An 18,365-nucleotide genomic window follows, 5' to 3' on the forward strand; every position below is an offset into this window, starting at 1 on the left:
CAATGGTAGAACTGGTATAACGTTGGATGAATGGACGGAGGAGGTCCAAGCTTGTATGCGTGCACATCACCTTGCTACCTGGGACGAGGCGCTATTCATGTTTGATCATTTGGAAGGTGAGACTAAGAGTGAGATAAAGTTCCATCCCCTAGAGAATCGGGAGGACCCAGCTCGGATTTTGCAAATTCTTCTGGAACTGTATGGCTGTACAGAGCCATATGTCACTTTACAGCAAACTTTTTTCTCCAGACAAAAAGATGGAGAAACTTTACAAGAGTTTTCATTGGCTCTAATGTCGCTTAAGGAGAAGATCGAACAGAGTACTCCTGGTGGTGTGCCAGATGCCGCAGTTCTCCTTTGAGATCAGTTTGTTGAGCACGTATGTGACAGCACTCTGCATAGGGAGTTAAAGCGGTTTGTCCGCGGAAGTCCAACTGCTACCCTACTGCAGGTACGTGCAGAGGCCCTCGTGTGCGAAAGGGAGGGGCTTCCTACTGTTCATCGTGAGCGTAGCTTTTCCCTCCCATCCATCCATGGTCTTCAGTTTGAGGTTAGAGGTAATGCTCTATCTCCCTCCTTGCCGGCACCAGGACTGAGTGAAGTCCTGGAGCTGCTTAAGAGCCAGCAGGAACAACTGAATCAGCGCACTCAGACTGTGGCTTCTCTCCAGGCATCATGGCAAAGTGGTAGGCCTCTTCGTAGTAGTATCATATGCCGGAGATGTAATCAATCTGGCCATTATGCAAGTGAGTGTGATGGAGAGAGGGTCACGTTTCGCGGCTGAGTAAACCCTTCCTCTAGGCCTCCTCAAGCTTCTGAGCCACAGGGAAACTAGTGCCCCCTCTGGACTAGGGAGCCAAAGTTCAGGTGGGGTGTTTAAGGGCTCAATGATAGGCAATTTTTCAGGCTTAATGTCATCTTGTCCAACCATTAAGGTTGACATGGGTGGAATAGAAGTTCTGTGTTTGTTGGACACTGGATCTGTGGTGTCCACTATCACGGAGAGTTTTTTCAGAGAACATTTTGAGCCTTGGGGCACAGACCGTCTGCAGGCCTGTCACTGGTTGCAGTTGAGGGCTGCCAATGGGCTCAAGATTCCATATATTGATTAGAACTGGACGTGGTTCTGTGCAATAAAGTGCTAACCCACTGTGGAATACTTTTTGTAAAGGATTCCCCAGTTGCAAGACTGTCAGTGCCTGGTATTTTAGGAATGAATATAATTCGCCGTTGCTATCGAGAGCTTTTTGGCACCCATGGTTCTTCTCTTTTTGAACTCCCGGTGGGTGCCAAGGATCCAGGTCCTGTCATGGAGGCCTTACAGAAGTGTCATTGGGCAGAGGCTCGTGAGCCAACTGCATTAGTTGGACTGGTAAAAACGCAGGGTCCACGAGCTGTGCGAATATCTGGTGGCACTATGAAGTTAGTTGCCGGCACTTGCCCTCAGCATTTTGCTGGCCAGGCACTTCTTTTTGAGCCATTGGAATCAGGCCTTCCAGCTGGTCTTCTCACTTCTCCTTGTTTAGTGCATGTTAACAGAGGTACAGTCTACATCTCGGTGATTAATGTTGGGTTGACTGATGTTTTACTGTATCCTCGTATCAGCCTTGGAACCCTTGGCAGGGCTGAAGTCGTGAGTCTACCAGCAGGGGTAACAGAGGTCATCCCTGGAACAGCAACAGTGGCCGCCAATGTGGCTGACATGTTCGAAAGTGGGGTGGATGCAGTGGATTTGTCTGCACTTAATTCTAAAGCTCAAGCAGAGGTATGAACGTTGTTGCAAAAGTATAGTACTGTGTTCTCTGCTCACGAAGGGGACCTTGGGTGTACCAATTTGGTCACCCATGAGATTCCCTTGCTGGATGATGTGCCTGTTTGGCAGTGCTATCGTTGCATTCCACCTTCAGAATATGAGGCTGTGAAGGCCCATATTAATCATCTCCTCGATGCGCAGGTGATAAGGGAAAGTAGCAGTCCAAATGCTTCTCCTATCATCCTGGTCCATAAGAGGGATGGTGGTCTTCGCCTTTGTGTGGACTATCGCCTTCTTAACGCTAAGACCAGGAAGGACGCCTTTCCCTTGCCACGCATCGAGGAGAGTCTTGATGCGCTGTCTGGTGCCCACTGGTTTTCTACTATCGATCTGGCCAGTGGATACAATCAGGTCCCTGTAGAGGAGCAGGACAAGCCAAAGACGGCCTTTTGTACACCTTTTGGCCTCTTCAAGTTCAATCGGATGCCCTTTGGCTTATGCAATGCTCCAAGCACATTCCAGCGGTTAATGCAGAGGCTGTTCGGTGATCAACGTCAGTCACTGTTGTTATATCTTGATGACATTTTTGTGTATTGTTCCGATGTGGCGCAGCACCTGGAGAAGCTACAACTGGTTTTGGAACGTCTTCACTGGGAAGGCTTGAAGGCCAAGCTAGAGAAGTGTTCCTTTTTCCAGCCAAAAGTTAAATATTTGGGACATGTCATTTCCCAGGAGGGTGTCTCTACGACCCTTCCAAGATTGAGGCAGTGGCCAAATGGAAGCGGCCTCAACATGTCACAGAGTTGCGTTCTTTTCTCAGGTTTGCTAATTATTATCGATGGTTTGTAGAGGGTTTCGCCAAATTGCCTGCCCCGCTGCATAGGCTGGTGGTGGAAGTGGCTGGAACAAAGCACAAGAGGGGGTCTGGGAAGCCCCTGGGTGAGGTTTGGACTCTCCAGTGTGAGGAGGGCTTTGAAGCCTTGAAGGCTAAGTTGGTTGCAGCCCCAGTGCTTGCATATGCAGATTTCTCCAAACCTTTTATCTTGGAGACTGATGTGAGCTACAGTGGTCTTGGGGCTGTGCTGTCACAAGAGACTGAGGGTGGCGTTAGACTGGTCGCCTATGCAAGTCGCGGCTTTCGGCCCACTGAGCGCCATATGACCAACTATAGTTTCATGAAGATTCATGAAGCGCTCAAGTGGGCCATGACCGAAAAATTTCAGAAGTACTTGCTAGGCCTGAAGTGCCAGGTCTTTACAGATAACAACCCCTTAAGCTACCTTCAGTCCGCGAAGCTTGGAGCTCTTGAGCATAGGTGGGCTGCCCAATTGGCTGCGTTTGACTTTGAAATAAAGTATAGATCTGGTCGCAGCAATGGCAATGCAGATGCATTGTCCAGGCAGTATCTTACATCTTCTGAGCTGGCTGCTAGTGCGCTTCCAGGCAGCTCTGTTCCACTGGCTCTTCAGCAACTTGCAGCTCCACATCTTGCCTGCCAATTTTTGGTTAGTGCCCTACCAGGGCGGTCTCTGCCTGAAATTGGTGCTTTGCAGGAGGATGATCCTTGTCTGAAAGAGATTTTGGTCTTTTGACGGAGACGTGCATGACCCTCGTAAGAAGAGAGTCGTGGCCTTTCTAGGCAGACATTATCTCTCCTCCAGCAGTGGGATCGTCTTGTCGAATGGGAGGGAGTATTGTATCATCAGCTTTTACGGTCTGATGGAGGGAAGAACGTCTTCAACTGCTCCTGCCAGCAGTACTCAGGGAACAGGTCCTTGAGCAACTCCATCAGGAGCACGGCCACCAGGGTATCGAGAGGACTGCTGAACTGGTGCGTCAACGATGCTTCTGGCCTGGGATGTTCTCTGACATAAGCACTGGGTGCAACAGTGCGAAAGGTGTCAAGCGGCTAAAGATTCTTCACCAGTGTCCCATAGTTATATGGGGCATCTGCTAGCTTCCCGGCCTAATGAGATAGTGGCTATTGATTTTACACTACTGGAACCGACCCGTAGCGGCATCGAGAATGTCTTGTCATCAATCAATCAATCAATTTTATTTATATAGCACCAAATCACAACAAAGAGTTGCCCCAAGGCGCTTTATATTGTAAGGCAAGGCCATACAATAATTACGTAAAAACCCCAACGGTCAAAATGACCCCCTGTGAGCAAGCACTTGGCGACAGTGGGAAGGAAGAACTCCCTTTTAACAGGAAGAAACCTCCAGCAGAACCAGGCTCAGGGAGGGGCAGTCTCTGCTGGGACTGGTTGGGGCTGAGGGGAGAGAACCAGGAAAAAGACATGCTGTGGAGGGAGCAGAGATCAATCACTAATGATTAAATGCAGAGTGGTGCATACAGAGCAAAAAGAGAAAGAAACACTCAGTGCATCATGGGAACCCCCCAGCAGTCTAAGTCTATAGCAGCATAACTAAAGGATGGTTCAGGGTCACCTGATCCAGCCCCTAACTATAAGCTTTAGCAAAAAGGAAAGTTTTAAGCCTAATCTTAAAAGTAGAGAGGGTGTCCGTCTCCCTGATCTGAATTGGGAGCTGGTTCCACAGGAGAGGAGCCTGAAAGCTGAAGGCTCTGCCTCCCATTCTACTCTTACAAACCCTAGGAACTACAAGTAAGCTGCAGTCTTAGAGCGAAGCACTCTATTGGGGTGATATGGTACTATGAGATCCCTAAGATAAGATGGGACCTGATTATTCAAAACCTTATAAGTAAGAAGAAGAAGAATTTTAAATTCTATTCTAGAATTAACAGGAAGCCAATGAAGAGAGGCCAATATGGGTGAGATATGCTCTCTCCTTCTAGTCCCCGTTAGTACTCTAGCTGCAGCATTTTGAATTAACTGAAGGCTTTTCAGGGAACTTTTAGGACAACCTGATAATAGTGAATTACAATAGTCCAGCCTAGAGGAAATAAATGCATGAATTAGGTTTCAGCATCACTCTGAGACAAGACCTTTCTAATTTTAGAGATTGCGTAAATGCAAAAAGCAGTCCTACATATTTGTTTAATATGCGCATTGAATGACATATCCTGATCAAAAATGACTCCAAGTTTCTCACAGTATTACTAGAGGTCAGGGTAATGCCATCCAGAGTAAGGATCTGGTTAGACACCATGTTTCTAAGATTTGTGGGGCCAAGTACAATAACGTCAGTTTTATCTGAGTTTAAAAGCAGGAAATTAGAGGTCATCCATGTTTTATGTCTGTAAGACAATCCTGCAGTTTAGCTAATTGGTGTGTGTCCTCTGGCTTCATGGATAGTAAAGCTGGGTATCATCTGCGTAACAATGAAAATTTAAGCAATGCCGTCTAATAATACTGCCTAAAGGAAGCATGTATAAAGTGAAAAATTGGTCCTAGCACAGAACCTTGTGGAACTCTATAATTAACCTTAGTCTGTGAAGAAGATTCCCCATTTACATTACATTGTAATCTATTAGATAAATATGATTCAAACCACTGCAGCGCAGTGCCTTTAATACCTATGGCATGCTCTAATCTCTGTAATAAATTTTATGGTCAACAGTATCAAAAGCAGCACTGAGGTCTAAATGATCAGTCAGAAGGAAGTTTTCAGGGAATACTGTTAAGTCTTCTATTTCCATACCATAAGTCAGAACAAGATCTAAGATATGATTAAAGTGGTGGGTGGACTCATTTACATTTTGAGCAAAGCCAACAGAGTCTAACAATAGATTAAATGCAGTGTTGAGGCTGTCATTCTCAGCATCTGTGTGGATGTTAAAATCGCCCACTATAATTATCTTATCTGAGCTAAGCACTAAGTCAGACAAAAGGTCTGAAAATTCACAGAGAAACTCACAGTAACGACCAGGTGGACGATAGATAATAACAATAAAACTGGTTTTTGGGACTTCCAATTTGGATGGACAAGACTAAGAGTCAAGCTTTCAAATGAATTAAAGCTCTGTCTGGGTTTTTGATTAATTAATAAGCTGGAATGGAAGACTGCTGCTAATCCTCCGCCTCGGCCCGTGCTACGAGCATTCTGGCAGTTAGTGTGACTCGGGGGTGTTGACTCATTTAAACTAACATATTCATCCTGCTGTAACCAGGTTTCTGTAAGGCAGAATAAATCAATATGTTGACAATTATTATATCATTTAAACAGGGACTTAGAAGAGAGAGACCTAATGTTTAATAGACCACATTTAACTGTTTTAGTCTGTGGTGCAGCTGAAGGTGCTATATTATTTTTCTTTTTGAATTTTTATGCTTAAATAGATTTTTACTGGTTATTGGGGTTGGGAGCAGGCACCGTCTCTACGGGGAGGGGTAATGAGGGGATGGCAGGGGGAGAGAAGCTGCAGAGAGGTGTGTAAGACTACAACTCTGCCTGGTCCCACCCTGGATAGTCACGGTTTGGAGGATTTAAGAAAATTGGCCAGATTTCTAGAAATGAGATGCTCCATCCAAAGTGGGATGGATGCCGTCTCTACTAATAAGACCAGGTTTTCCCCAGAAGCTTTGCCAATTATCTATGAAGCCCACCTCATTTTTTGGACACCACTCAGACAGCCAGCAATTCAAGGAGAACATGCGGCTAAACATGTCACTCCCGGTCCAACTGGGGAGGGGCGCAGAGAAACTACAGAGTCCGACATTGTTTTTGCAAAGTTACACACCGATTCAATGTTAATTTTAGTGACCTGATTGGCGTAACCGGGTGTCATTACTGCCGACGATGACGGATGTATTTATAAGTACACCATGGCTGTTCCCACTCGGGACCAATGGGCTTTACTGTCACCCAAGTGATCACCCAGGAGTGGTTCTATAATTTGGGGTGCCAAGTCGCATCCATTCAGATCAGGGACGGTGTTTTGAGGGTGCCATTTCTACAGCAGCTCTGCCATTATACAGGACAAAAACAGTTTGGCTGTTCTGAATGTGGTCGAAGATTTGGACATAAGTGCAGCCTGAAAGACACATGATAATTCATACAGGTCCAAAGACCAAGGAAACACAGCTTCCCAACAAGTACAGACCCATCTGCTGCCTAACAACAACGTACAAATGACTGATAGGAATCATAGCTGATGTCATTTATGAACATCTGGTCACCGGTGGTTACCTGGAAAATGAACAGAAACGTTGCTTCAGAAAAAGATAAGTTACTAAAGACCAGTTATTAATATACAATCATGGAGGACTGCAAAAAAAAGGAGAAACCTCAGCATGGCTTGGATTGATTACAAAAAGGCATTTGACAGCGTGTCACACTCCTGGATCATGAGGTGCTTAGAACTCTACAACATCAATGAGGAAATAAGATCTTTACTGAGAGCACAAATGAACAAGTGGAACACCACCATCACCCTAAACCACACAGAGGGCAAATAACAATCCCAGACATACGAGTTCAGAGAGGAATATTCCAGAGAGACAGACTCTCACCACTTTTATTCTGCTTAATCATAGACCCACTCAGCAAGATCCTGAAGGAGCATGACATCGGATATGACTTAAGTAGAGGCAGAGGAAGGAAAAATCAAAAAATTGTGAACCATCTGCTGTTCATGGATGATTTAAAAATCTTTGCTGACTCAGATCCTGGACTCAGTCGGCTCGTGGAAGCAGTCCATAAGTTCTAAAGACGTTGGTATGGAATTTGGACTGGATAAATGCTCAAAATGCACAATCAAAAAAGGTAAAGAGAAAACAGAAAACATACAGTTGGATGAAGGGAGCTACATTGAAGATTTGGCTGAAGACTCCACATACAAATACTTGGGAATTGAAGAAAATGCTACAATAAATCATAAGAAAATTAGAGTGAGTGTAACACAAGAATAAGAAACCATTTAAAAAGGGAGGTGATGGTCTAGTGGTTAAGTGCTGGGCTTCAGACCAGTGGATCTTCGGTTCAAGACCCAGCCAGAATGGAAAGTCTCTAAGGGCCCTTGGGCAAGGTCCCAGTGTGTAGTAAGCACCTTGCATGGCAGCACTCTGACATCGGGGTGTGTGTGTGAATGGGTGAATGTGAGGCATCATTGTAAAGCACTTTGAGCGTCTGATGCAGATGGAAAAGTGTTATATAAATGCAGTTCATTTAACATTTATCTGCAAATCAAAGTTGACAACATAAAACAAGATCACAGCCATAAACCAGTTTGCAAAACAGTGGTGACCTTTGGGTTTGGCAAAGTAGACTGGTCACAGCGTGGACACGAAAACCAGGAAGATGCTCACCCTCCACAAGGTTACATACAGAAATCAGTGCATGGACAGAATATATCTCCCTCACAGAGAAGGAGGTCTGGGTCTCACTGAAATCAACCAGCCTACAGAGCATCTATAATAAGTATTGGACAGTGAAGAAGAAGTCATGAAAAAGGGAGGACAACATCACAAGAACACCTTATCCAAGCAGATCTCAGTCATCAAACTGGCAAACAACTTGTCAGAAGACCTCCTAGAACAGAGAGGAAAGCAACAATCTAACACCTGCAACAAAACTCGCAAGACAGACCAGAACAATACAGCAAAAGAGAATGAAGACATGGAGTGGACAGATGGAAACAACACAAAAGGGCCAGACGATTCCAAGAAGAACTGGAAAAGGAAAACATTGACAAAGTTGGATCAATGCAGTGGGTTAAAAATGGAGAATTTGGTTTTGTTGGAGAAAGAATTCTGATTGGAGCACAAGATCAGGGACTTCTAACAAATGGCTTCAAAAAATGTCAGGGATCTCACAAAATGATAAATGCCGATTCTGTCACACAGATGTTGAGAGTGTAAACCATCTAACATCAGCATGTCAGATCCTCATGGCAGACGGACATTATACATCCAGACACAACAAGATCTGTCAATATCTCCACTGTAAAGTATGTAAGGAACTGGAGATGGAAGTCAAAGAAAATGTCTGGGAGCATGAACCAGCACCAGTCTCATCCAACAGAAAAGTAACTCTTCTACGACAAAGAGATCCCAGCAGGAAGACATATGGAAGGAGGTGCAATCAAACATCTGGAACAAGCAAGAGAAAACAGCCAAAATCATCGATGTGACAGTCCCCAATGACTACGGCCTGAATCGAGCTGAAAGGGGAAAGATCACAAATACCAAGACCTGAAAAATGACCTACGAACAACATGATCATTGAAAGACATCGATATCATCCCAGTTGTTGTTGGGCAACAGGCCTGATGAAGAAGAACCTGAAGAAATACCTTGAGGTAATCCCCGGTCACCCAAGAGCACATGAGGTGCAGTTGTCTGCAGTTAAGGAAATGATCACCATCTTGAAGAGAGCCCTCGGATGCAGTCCCAGCTATGGTTGGGTGCAACTATAGACCCCGGTTCTGGGGCTCGTTACATTCTATTGAAAAGAAATCCAAGAGGAACAAAAGGTGGCTTTCAGTGTGGCAGAAGATTTGGACTAAAAGGTGGTGTGAAGTGTTAAATGGACTGCATTTACAGAGCGCTTTTTGGTCTGCAACAGACGCTCAAAGTGCTTTACAATTATGCCTCACATTCACACAAACTATGAAGTCAGGGTGCTGCAATGCAAGGCGCTCACTACACACCAGGAACAACTTTGGATTAAGGACCTTGCCCAAGGGCCCTTAGTGATTTTCCGGTCAGGCTTTGATTTGAACCAAGGATCCTCTGGTCTCAAGCTCAACGCTTAACCACGAGACCATCACCTCCTGTGTTTGGATGTTCATGGTGTTTAACCTGTCAGCAAGGTGTTGCTGTCTTCGAGGTGTGAGATGGCGTCTGTGTCAGGAGTCCTGCTGCATGCTGGGATACTTTGATTCTCTGAGTGTTTAAATTTTTTGTTTTTTTTGAGAGGGGGGGGGTTGGTAAAAAGTCTTCCCTTCATGATGGATTTTGATTATCATTTTTTGTTTCCTTCATCAAAGCACAGTTCATTGTTCTTCCTCACAAAATATTAAAATTTGGAATTGTTTCGGAAAATGTAGATTTTTTTTTTTTTGTGAAATTCAACAATAGTTTCTGATTTTAATTCTCTTGATTTTGTTTGATTAATCTAAACACTGTTCATAATTCTTCCTTGTGGAAATATGAAATTATAAATTTTTGGGGGAGAAATTTATGCAAAATGTTTCGTCTCTTTGATTTTTATTTTGATTCAGATTACTTGGTTTGATTCTTCTGAACACTGTTCATAATTCTTCTTCACAAAAGTTTGAATTTTTGTTGTCATAAATAGTTTGAAAAACAATAAAATTCACCTAAATCCTTTTTGGATCCAGTTTGTGATCAGTTTTAATTCTGATGGTTTTGTTTGTTTCATTAAAGTTCTGCTCTTCATTGCAGAATTTTGAATTTGGCCAAAATAACAAATTTTGGTCAAGAAAACCATGAAATATACCCAGAATTGAGCAGTTTTCCAACCAAACAAGACGGCATTCAATAAATTTTTCAGCCGTTGGTAAAGAATTTTATTTGGGGTTGGTTCATTTTCCTCACCTGTATAAAGCGGGAAAATAGCTGGAGAATAAACCGTAGTGAGCTCTGGTTATTAACTAGAACCGGTTTATGATGTCTGCTGCTGTACCTGTAAGGTCAGAGGTCAAACCATCAGCGGTGACAGAAGTCGATGGTGGAGGTGGAACGAGGAGCGTCTTAAAGGGGAGCAACATTTTTGCTGAATCAGCGGCGTTTCTGATTCTGTCATGAAGACAATTTGGCAGCAGAAATGCTGGAAGATCAACATGACAGAAGAGACGGACTTGAACTGAGGACAACAGGGTGTCCAGATTTACAACACTGACGTTCAGCTGCTCTGATCCAGGTTTCTGACAGCTTCAGTCAGCTGGATGTTGGCTCCTCCTCCTCTGCATGGACAGACACGCCCACTATATGTGTCAGCTGTGTTCTGTGGTCATTCTGTAAAACACTCCTGCATGACGATGCGTCTCTATGACATCATATTAAAATGTTATCAATCAAACTTCTGTGGGGGCTGATCACCTTTGACCTTTGCATCGTGTTAGAAAAATCCATTTACCAAAAATAAATTCATGGTGTTCGGATTCAGCAGTGATCAGTTTCAACGGCAGAAAAGCAGCTGATGGTCTTTTTACTGATAAAGCGTCCAGACACAAACTCTGAATGTGTCTCTGGATGAGTCTCAGACAGTTGGATCGTGTCCTTCACATGGACTGAGAGCCACCTGGCATCATGGGTGTGGTCAAGAACAAACATCCAAGACAGAAGTAGAGTCAGCACTTGTATATCCAACTCAAAGTCAGCCTGCCTCTATGACCTCACAAAGAGCAGCATGTCAATCTCTGGGGTCAGTGTTTGGAGTCAGGAGTCAAAGTGGACACTTGGTGACCCCATATTGACCTCTGGGGGTGTTGTACTTATCAGAAATGAGTTTATGTCCAGAAACATGGGAATACATATTTGGTTTACATTTGTCACATTTACATCCTCAGATTCACACGTTTCTAATTTCATGTTCAGAAATTTCACATCCCAGAGATCAGTGACCTCTAGCTGACCCCAGAGGTCAAACTGAGAATGTCTCCACATCTTAAATTAAAGCTTCTGTCATCAAGAACAAACCCTGAAAGTTTCATGTTTTCATTCTGTGCCCAGTTGTCCTGATTAACAGCCCCACTAACACACTTTTTGATTGAAGAGCGTCATGTTGTAGAATGAAGCTTTGTACTTTTATTGTGACGACTTGATTGTAAAACACACAAACCGAGACAAATGACACTTGATCCATGATACATTTAAATGTTGATGTTAGATGTTGGCTCCTCCTCCTCTGCATGGACAGACACACTTTGATGAAATGCATCATATCCCTCAATAATGTGTAAAACTGTTTTTCTTGTTAATGCTGACAAATTATACAGTATTTCTTCTCTTTCTGATGCTTGATTCTGTTTTTTCTCTCTGTTTAAGGTGCAGCTCCATCCAGAGATGGGTGTGGTATTTGTGCTGGAGACCCTCCTGTCCTGTGCACCAACACTGTTTCTTGTATATTTGTTTTGTGAATTGTTCTGTAATTTATGTCTGTGTCATGGCCCAAGCAGAGGTCACCTCTTTGAGTGTGGTCTGCTTGAGGTTTCTTCCTCAGAGGGAGTTTTTCCCCTTACCACTGTTGCTCTGGGGGTTATTAAGGTTGACTTTACTTGTGTGAAGCACCTAGGTAACTGTTGTGATTTGGCGCTATATAAATGGGAAAAAAAATGCTAACATTTTTCTGTGGCTTTTAGATCCCACTATGAAATCTCACAAAATTTATTTTAAACAATGATCTATTTCAAATAGATCATAGCAGCATATTATCTAATTAGCATAAAATAGCAGTTTCATGAATAAAAAATGAAACAAACCTTGTGAGGTCTTTTTACATTTCCTACTTTACTCAACTAAAACAAGTTGTTTGCTTTTAGATTTTGGAGCATCAGTTGCAAAATGCCTGGAAAAGCCCAAGATTCCAATGTTTTGTGCCATTCAGACCTTTTTCAGAGCTCATCAACTGCCAAAGGTACCTTTCAAACTTTTCTTAAGAGAAATAAAAAGTCATATTCACTACACCCTGTACTTTCTTTAGGATATAATTACTCATTAGACATAAGAATTTTTAAAACAACCATTTTCTGTTTTAGGGTGTGAAAAACACTGAGGGAGAAGACGTACGACTACAAATCAGTTCCTGCAGATCCACTCCTTGACTGGCTGCTGAAAGGCTTCATAAATTCTACACATCTGACCCCAGAGGAGAAATCTGTTCATGTGAACCTCAGCTGTGTGACAGAAGAAAACACTAAGGATTTTGGAGTCGAGGTGGAGGGTGATACTGAAGAGAAGAGATTTTCACTTCACCTTTACACCAGTTGTGATAACAACCTGCTGTGCACATCAGAATTTCTGTCAAAATGAGGAACAACGCAAGCAACAACTGGTTGGAGAACACTGGTCACTTTGATGGCATCTTTCCTCAGACTGGACCACAAGTCTGGATGCAGAGCCGTTCCAGTGGGAGCAGGACGAGGATTACACTGAAGGAATACATGTTCAATCACTTCCATCTCTGAAATGGTCATCTCCATTAACAAAATAATAATAAAAAAATCTGACAAACACATTTCTCGTTTTTCTATTAAAGTGAATACAACTTTGTTCCGTACCATATATAAATTAAAAACCCGGCAGGACCACAACAATCTGGTTAAAAAAAAAATATTGTGCTAAAAACTTATTCACTCACATCAGAGCTCAGCATTACTTCTTAAACTGGTGTTACTGTGAAGTCAGATCATAAAACCAAACCCTAAAGTCGGCTCTTTGTCAGCAAAATAACATACTTCCAAGAAAAAATTGAAGAAACTAAACATCAGGGCCAGTTTCTTATATTCAGTTTCTCCATGTTGTGTGGGCTGTAGTCAAAGTTTCCACTGTTATTTGATTATTCTGAGTGTGCAGATGGTCAGGTGGTAACTTGGGTCGGGTGGTCAGTGGCTCGCTGTGATTGGTGATAAAATCATGGACTTAGTAGAAGACCTTGCTGAGATGTGTGGACATCATTTAGGAGAGATTAACTCACCTGTTCCAGACTAATATGACCCCAATAAACAACTTGAGATATGTGCCAAAATCTCTGTCCAGGACAAACAGCGCTCAAGTGTCCACGTCCTTTTTCATCCCAAGTGTTACTTCAAATGCAGCTGTATTTTCTAAACAGCAACAGCTAGAGATTTTCCAAGGTTTTGAACATGTTGAAAATGACCAGTACATCTTTGGGAGGGTCAAAGAAAAGTGTATTTTATTTTGATATTTTAAGAGAAAATGGCTAAAATAAGTGGGTCAACTTAATACCACACATCGAAGAAAATGAACGCTTTACAAATATGAAATTTTTATTTTCAGGCCTACTGTTATCAATGGAATACGCATTTAAAGTGGAAAATACAAAACAAATCTTGTATCTTTGGCAGCCAGCAGAATCTAGAGGTCTTAATGTATTAAAGATTATCAGGGAACATCCACAACAGAAAGTTTAAGATACTAAAGATTCCAGACTGTATGTAGGTCGTTTGACCAAATGTTTTTTCTTAAAATATTAAAACTAGAAATTTTACACTCTTCTATGACCCTTCCAAACATGTACTGGTCATTCTGAGCATATTGAGTACTTTGGAAAATCTGTAGCTGCTGCAGTTTAGAAAAACAGCTGTAGCTTGAAGTAACACTCAGGACGAGTGGTCATTTTCGGGCTGTTCCATGTTCGTCTCAGCGAGGCCCGACTACTTTGTTCATGTAAATGTGGAGCTGATGAGTAGGATTGAGAAATGAGAGCCTGAAGACCATCAAACAGTTGCCCTATAATGCTTCGTTGAGCGGGTACGTTCTTCCATAAAGCTGGAAAGAAGCCTCTCTTATCTTTCCATCCCTGGTTTTCAAGAACAGGCACCTAAGTGGCTCTACTTGCTCTTTTCTACTCTCCTATTTTATCTTCCTTTTTAGATATTTAGATATAACTTTATATACTAGCATAGTTCCACCTTAGAATTGGAATATATATAAGATATACCTTACTGAATTTTCGTGTTGTCCAGGAAAGATCTCTGTTGGGCTGACCGATCACCCAGGAGACATGTATAACCAGATGATGGCTTTCATTCTAGAAAGAATGTATAATTTCAGTTAGCAAAGAATAAAATGTTTCATGTGTAGCGCCATGGCCTCGATTCGCCCTAATTAAATAAATACATTAATGCTGTCTCAACAAAAACCTGAGTTTTGATTGAATAAACTTTATTGTCCCCAAGAGGCAGTTTGTCTTGGGCAAAGTACTACATAGTTGCATTAAAAGACATTGACAAAGACAAACACAAATAACACAAACATAAAAAAACAACAACAAAAAAAAAAAAAACAGTTTTTGGGCGAGTAAAGTGCTAATGTGCTTTTGTATTTAAAAATTTGATGGAGGCTGGTACAAAGGAGAGTTTCAGCCTGTTGTTCCTGCACTGAGGCACTCTGTCTCCTCCCTGACGGCAGCAGCACATATTCAGGGAACAGCAGGTGATCTGGGTCGGTGGAGATGATCTTGGCCCGCCTCATCACTGCTTCTTCATAAATGTGTTGAATTGTGGGATATTGTTTGAGTCCAATAATTTTCATTGCTGTCTTGTGAATGTTTGCTAACTCGTTTTTTGATTGAGCTGTATATTCCCAAACCAGGCTATGAGCCCGTTCCTGTGTAGACTCTACCATGACTCGGTAAAAAACAAGTAAAATGCTTGTGCTCACCCCATACAGCCTCAGCCTTCTTCAAAAATAAAGCCTCTGCTGCAGGCGGGAGCACAGAAAGTCCACATGAGGCTTCCAACAGAGGGCACTGTCCACCTGGATCCCCAGGTACTTGTAAGTAGACACCTGCTGGATGGTGGTGTTCTTTGTCATGACAGTGTCATACTGGCAAATGTTTCTTGGATCCAGCACCATTTCCTGAGTCTTCTTGGTGTTTAGTAGCAGACAGTTCCTGTCACCCCACTGAGTGAACTGCTGTATTTCACTGTGGTATGAGGAGATGTCAGTGTCCTTATGCAGAGACTCACTATGGGCCGTGTCCATCTGCATATTTCAAAATGTAATTGTTTCATATGTACTTTTGCAATCATTAGTATAAAGTGCAAAAAGTACAGGTGATGCCACAGAGCCCTGTGGAACACCAGTGTGCAGCTTCTGACCTCTGACAATTCACCTTTACTCGCTGGGTTCTGTTATTTAAAAATGAATAAAACCATTTCATTAAAAATGCACTGCACCCATGTTAAAAAGCTTCTCTAAAAGTAGACAAATCTGCACTTTGGAACTGCAGACAAAAGAATGTGTTTTTCCTCTCAGGTGAGAAATTCCTGTCATCTGGAGATCTTAAGCTTGGAGACATCCCCCATGGGCCAACACTGGGCTTCACAGCAAACGAAACTGTAATTCAAAGTTCTTCAAAGGGGAGCCCTTGCCTGTTTATCAGTGAATTTTCAGTCATTATGAATTACATGACATTATAATGGCTTCACGTCAGAATCTGAGTTTCTCCAGGCCAGGAGAACCCAAATTTTATGAGCTCATACCAAGGCCAGACCCTCTCAAGACTGCAAGACAACATCCCTTACACAACACGGGGTCATAAAACTTTTTCTTGATAACAGCTATTATATTTAGGTTTAAGTGAAGAAAGACATTCTAAAAAAACTTCTAATGGTGTTTGTATTGATTAATCAAACAAAATGCTTTGCATATAATCATTCCATTTAATTGATATGTGTTCCTTAACTGATGTGTGATCTTTCTGCATTATTAATATGATGATGGTGAAGTATTGTTTATCCAAAGGATGTGTTTAAGTGACAATAATGTGTCCTCCATTCGGGTGTCCTTAGAACAGATACTGATTTAATTAAATTGAGACTGATTAATTCATTTGAGACTGATAATTTGCTGTCATCAACCTCTTCCATGTGCTCTTTTACATCATCATCATCTGTATATATGAGAGCAGAAATTAACGTGATGCACCACAAGTGAATGAGGATAAAGAGTGTTGGTTAACTCGATGACAGACTGTGTTCATACACTTTACTATGCTAATAAACGTACAGGATAACTTAACACGAATCACCAACATTAACTTGAACTAAATACACACATTTGGCTAAAAGTACGTCTCATAAAAAAAGAGGAATGATGCGTTCTTGTTGATTTTATCAGGACTTACCTCCAGGCTTTCCGGTGTCTCGGGTGAACTTTCCTCCGGTGGAAAACCGACTTCTACTCCAGTGTCCTTGGAGAGAGGTCGACCTCCAGTTATTACTACATTAATTCATAATAAGTGAAGCTGTTTGGAGCTGCACAGCTTCTGCTCATTTTAAGTTTCTCCTTGTACAAAGCGTTCGTTGCTTCCCAGCGGTTTTTAATTTGCTCTACTGACCTGCTGACTCCGGACACAACAAGTCTGTGCTGCCAACTTACGTCCATCAAGCTTTTCCACTTATTTTAAATGATTTTAATACATTGAGGAGAAGCGTTGTCTCTTGTAAAGTCCAGCTTTGTTTTTGTCATGAGCGGAGGCAATAACGTGAGTACCATGTAGGTTGTACTGAATAGAACTGACGGTTTATTCTGAACGTGACCCTATGACGTCATACATAAAAGCAACTACGGTGGCCCACACATTCACATATCATCACATCTCCCCCTTTTAAGTTGAAGACACCCCATTAACTACCCAAGACAGAGCAGGTACAATTTCATATAAACTAGGATTTTGGGGTAGACTGCCCGCCATCCACAGCAACGTAGGGATTTATTCTGCCCTCAATAGTTGCTGTTCCTATTACTCAAGACAGTTCAAAGAGTCAGTGGGTGTTTAACTTCAGCAACAGCCATGCAGTCCATGTCCATAGTCCCGTGCCATGGCTGAAGAATGCATCATTCATTATAACTCATAATAACTCATAACTGTCGGTATGAAAATTCTTAAACCTCATCAATAACATATGAATACTGTCATTCCCTCTTTTTTCAAAGTGTTATAACAAAGCAGGCCTAACTAAGTGTCTCTATACCTGTATGGAAGTCTGACCTCACGGCCCCTGAAAGTCACCTGTACCCCACTCTGTGCTGGTGTATGCGGGGTTGCATGCCCCGCAGCTTGGTCTGGGGCCCTCTGGTCTGGTGGCTTGTCACTGCGCGCTGGACTGGCTGCAGGTGAAGGTCTACCTGGCGGCGGTGTTGGTCGCTCAACTGGTGGCTCCCGTTGGTCAGATGAATCCAAAGACTCTGGCCCGGCTTGTAGATGTCGCCGATTGTGACGCAGCACTGCACGCCGTCCGTCTTCACCAGGTATGACCAGGGCTCTTTGCACCGGCCAGTGACTTTGGCAGAGTTTTCCACCCCTTCTCTCCTCGTCGATCTTGACCCTGACGTCCTGTCCCTGATGAAGCGGTGGGAAGATGACGAGCAGAGTGGCGGCGGTCATAGTAGAACTGGTAAGATGACTTTTGTGCGTCTTTCTCATGAACCTGTTGTCTGTCAACAGGTGCAGTGTAGCTTCTCTTCCAACATAGGAAGTGTGGTTCTGATGCACCTTCCAGTCATGAGCTGAGCTGGGCCTCATGCCGGTTGCTGCACTGGGGGTTGCTCTGTAACATAACAGAGCAAGGATGTGGATCAGGCTGCTTCAGGATGTGCTTGGCCATCGGAACGGCCCGTCCGCTGCACGTTCGTTTGGGATAGTGAGGGCCTAGTTGTAGTATGAACAAAGCCATACTTCTCACTAAAGTCTTTGAACTCGCCAGATGTGAATTGTGTGCCATTGTCACTCACCAGTTCGAACGGTATCCCCCATCTCACGAACATGGCCTTGAGCCTATTGATGACCTGGGTACTAGATGTTGAAGTGAGGTGAGCTATCTCAATGTCTCTGGAGTAGTAATCTGTCACTATGAGGTAGGTCTGTTTCTCTAGTTCACAGAGATCTGCTGCTATGCGCTGCCAAGGGCCCTCTGGAAGAGCTGTGGTGAGTAATGGTTCCTGTCGCTGAGTGGGCCTGTTTTGGAAGCAGA

At 43.0% G+C, this 18,365-nt stretch overlaps 1 long non-coding RNA gene across 1 annotated transcript; it reads left to right on the top strand.

The window, feature by feature from the left end:
* Positions 1-12,152: 12,152 nt before the first annotated feature.
* On the top strand, positions 12,153-12,878 carry LOC117530260. Its single transcript, XR_004566269.1, has 2 exons — positions 12,153-12,280; positions 12,402-12,878. It is a non-coding gene; the product is annotated as an uncharacterized LOC117530260 (long non-coding RNA).
* The last annotated feature ends 5,487 nt before the right edge of the window (positions 12,879-18,365 follow it).

This window comes from Thalassophryne amazonica, chromosome 18 (assembly GCF_902500255.1).
Source record: "Thalassophryne amazonica chromosome 18, fThaAma1.1, whole genome shotgun sequence".
In the NCBI taxonomy this organism is placed as follows: domain Eukaryota; kingdom Metazoa; phylum Chordata; class Actinopteri; order Batrachoidiformes; family Batrachoididae; genus Thalassophryne; species Thalassophryne amazonica.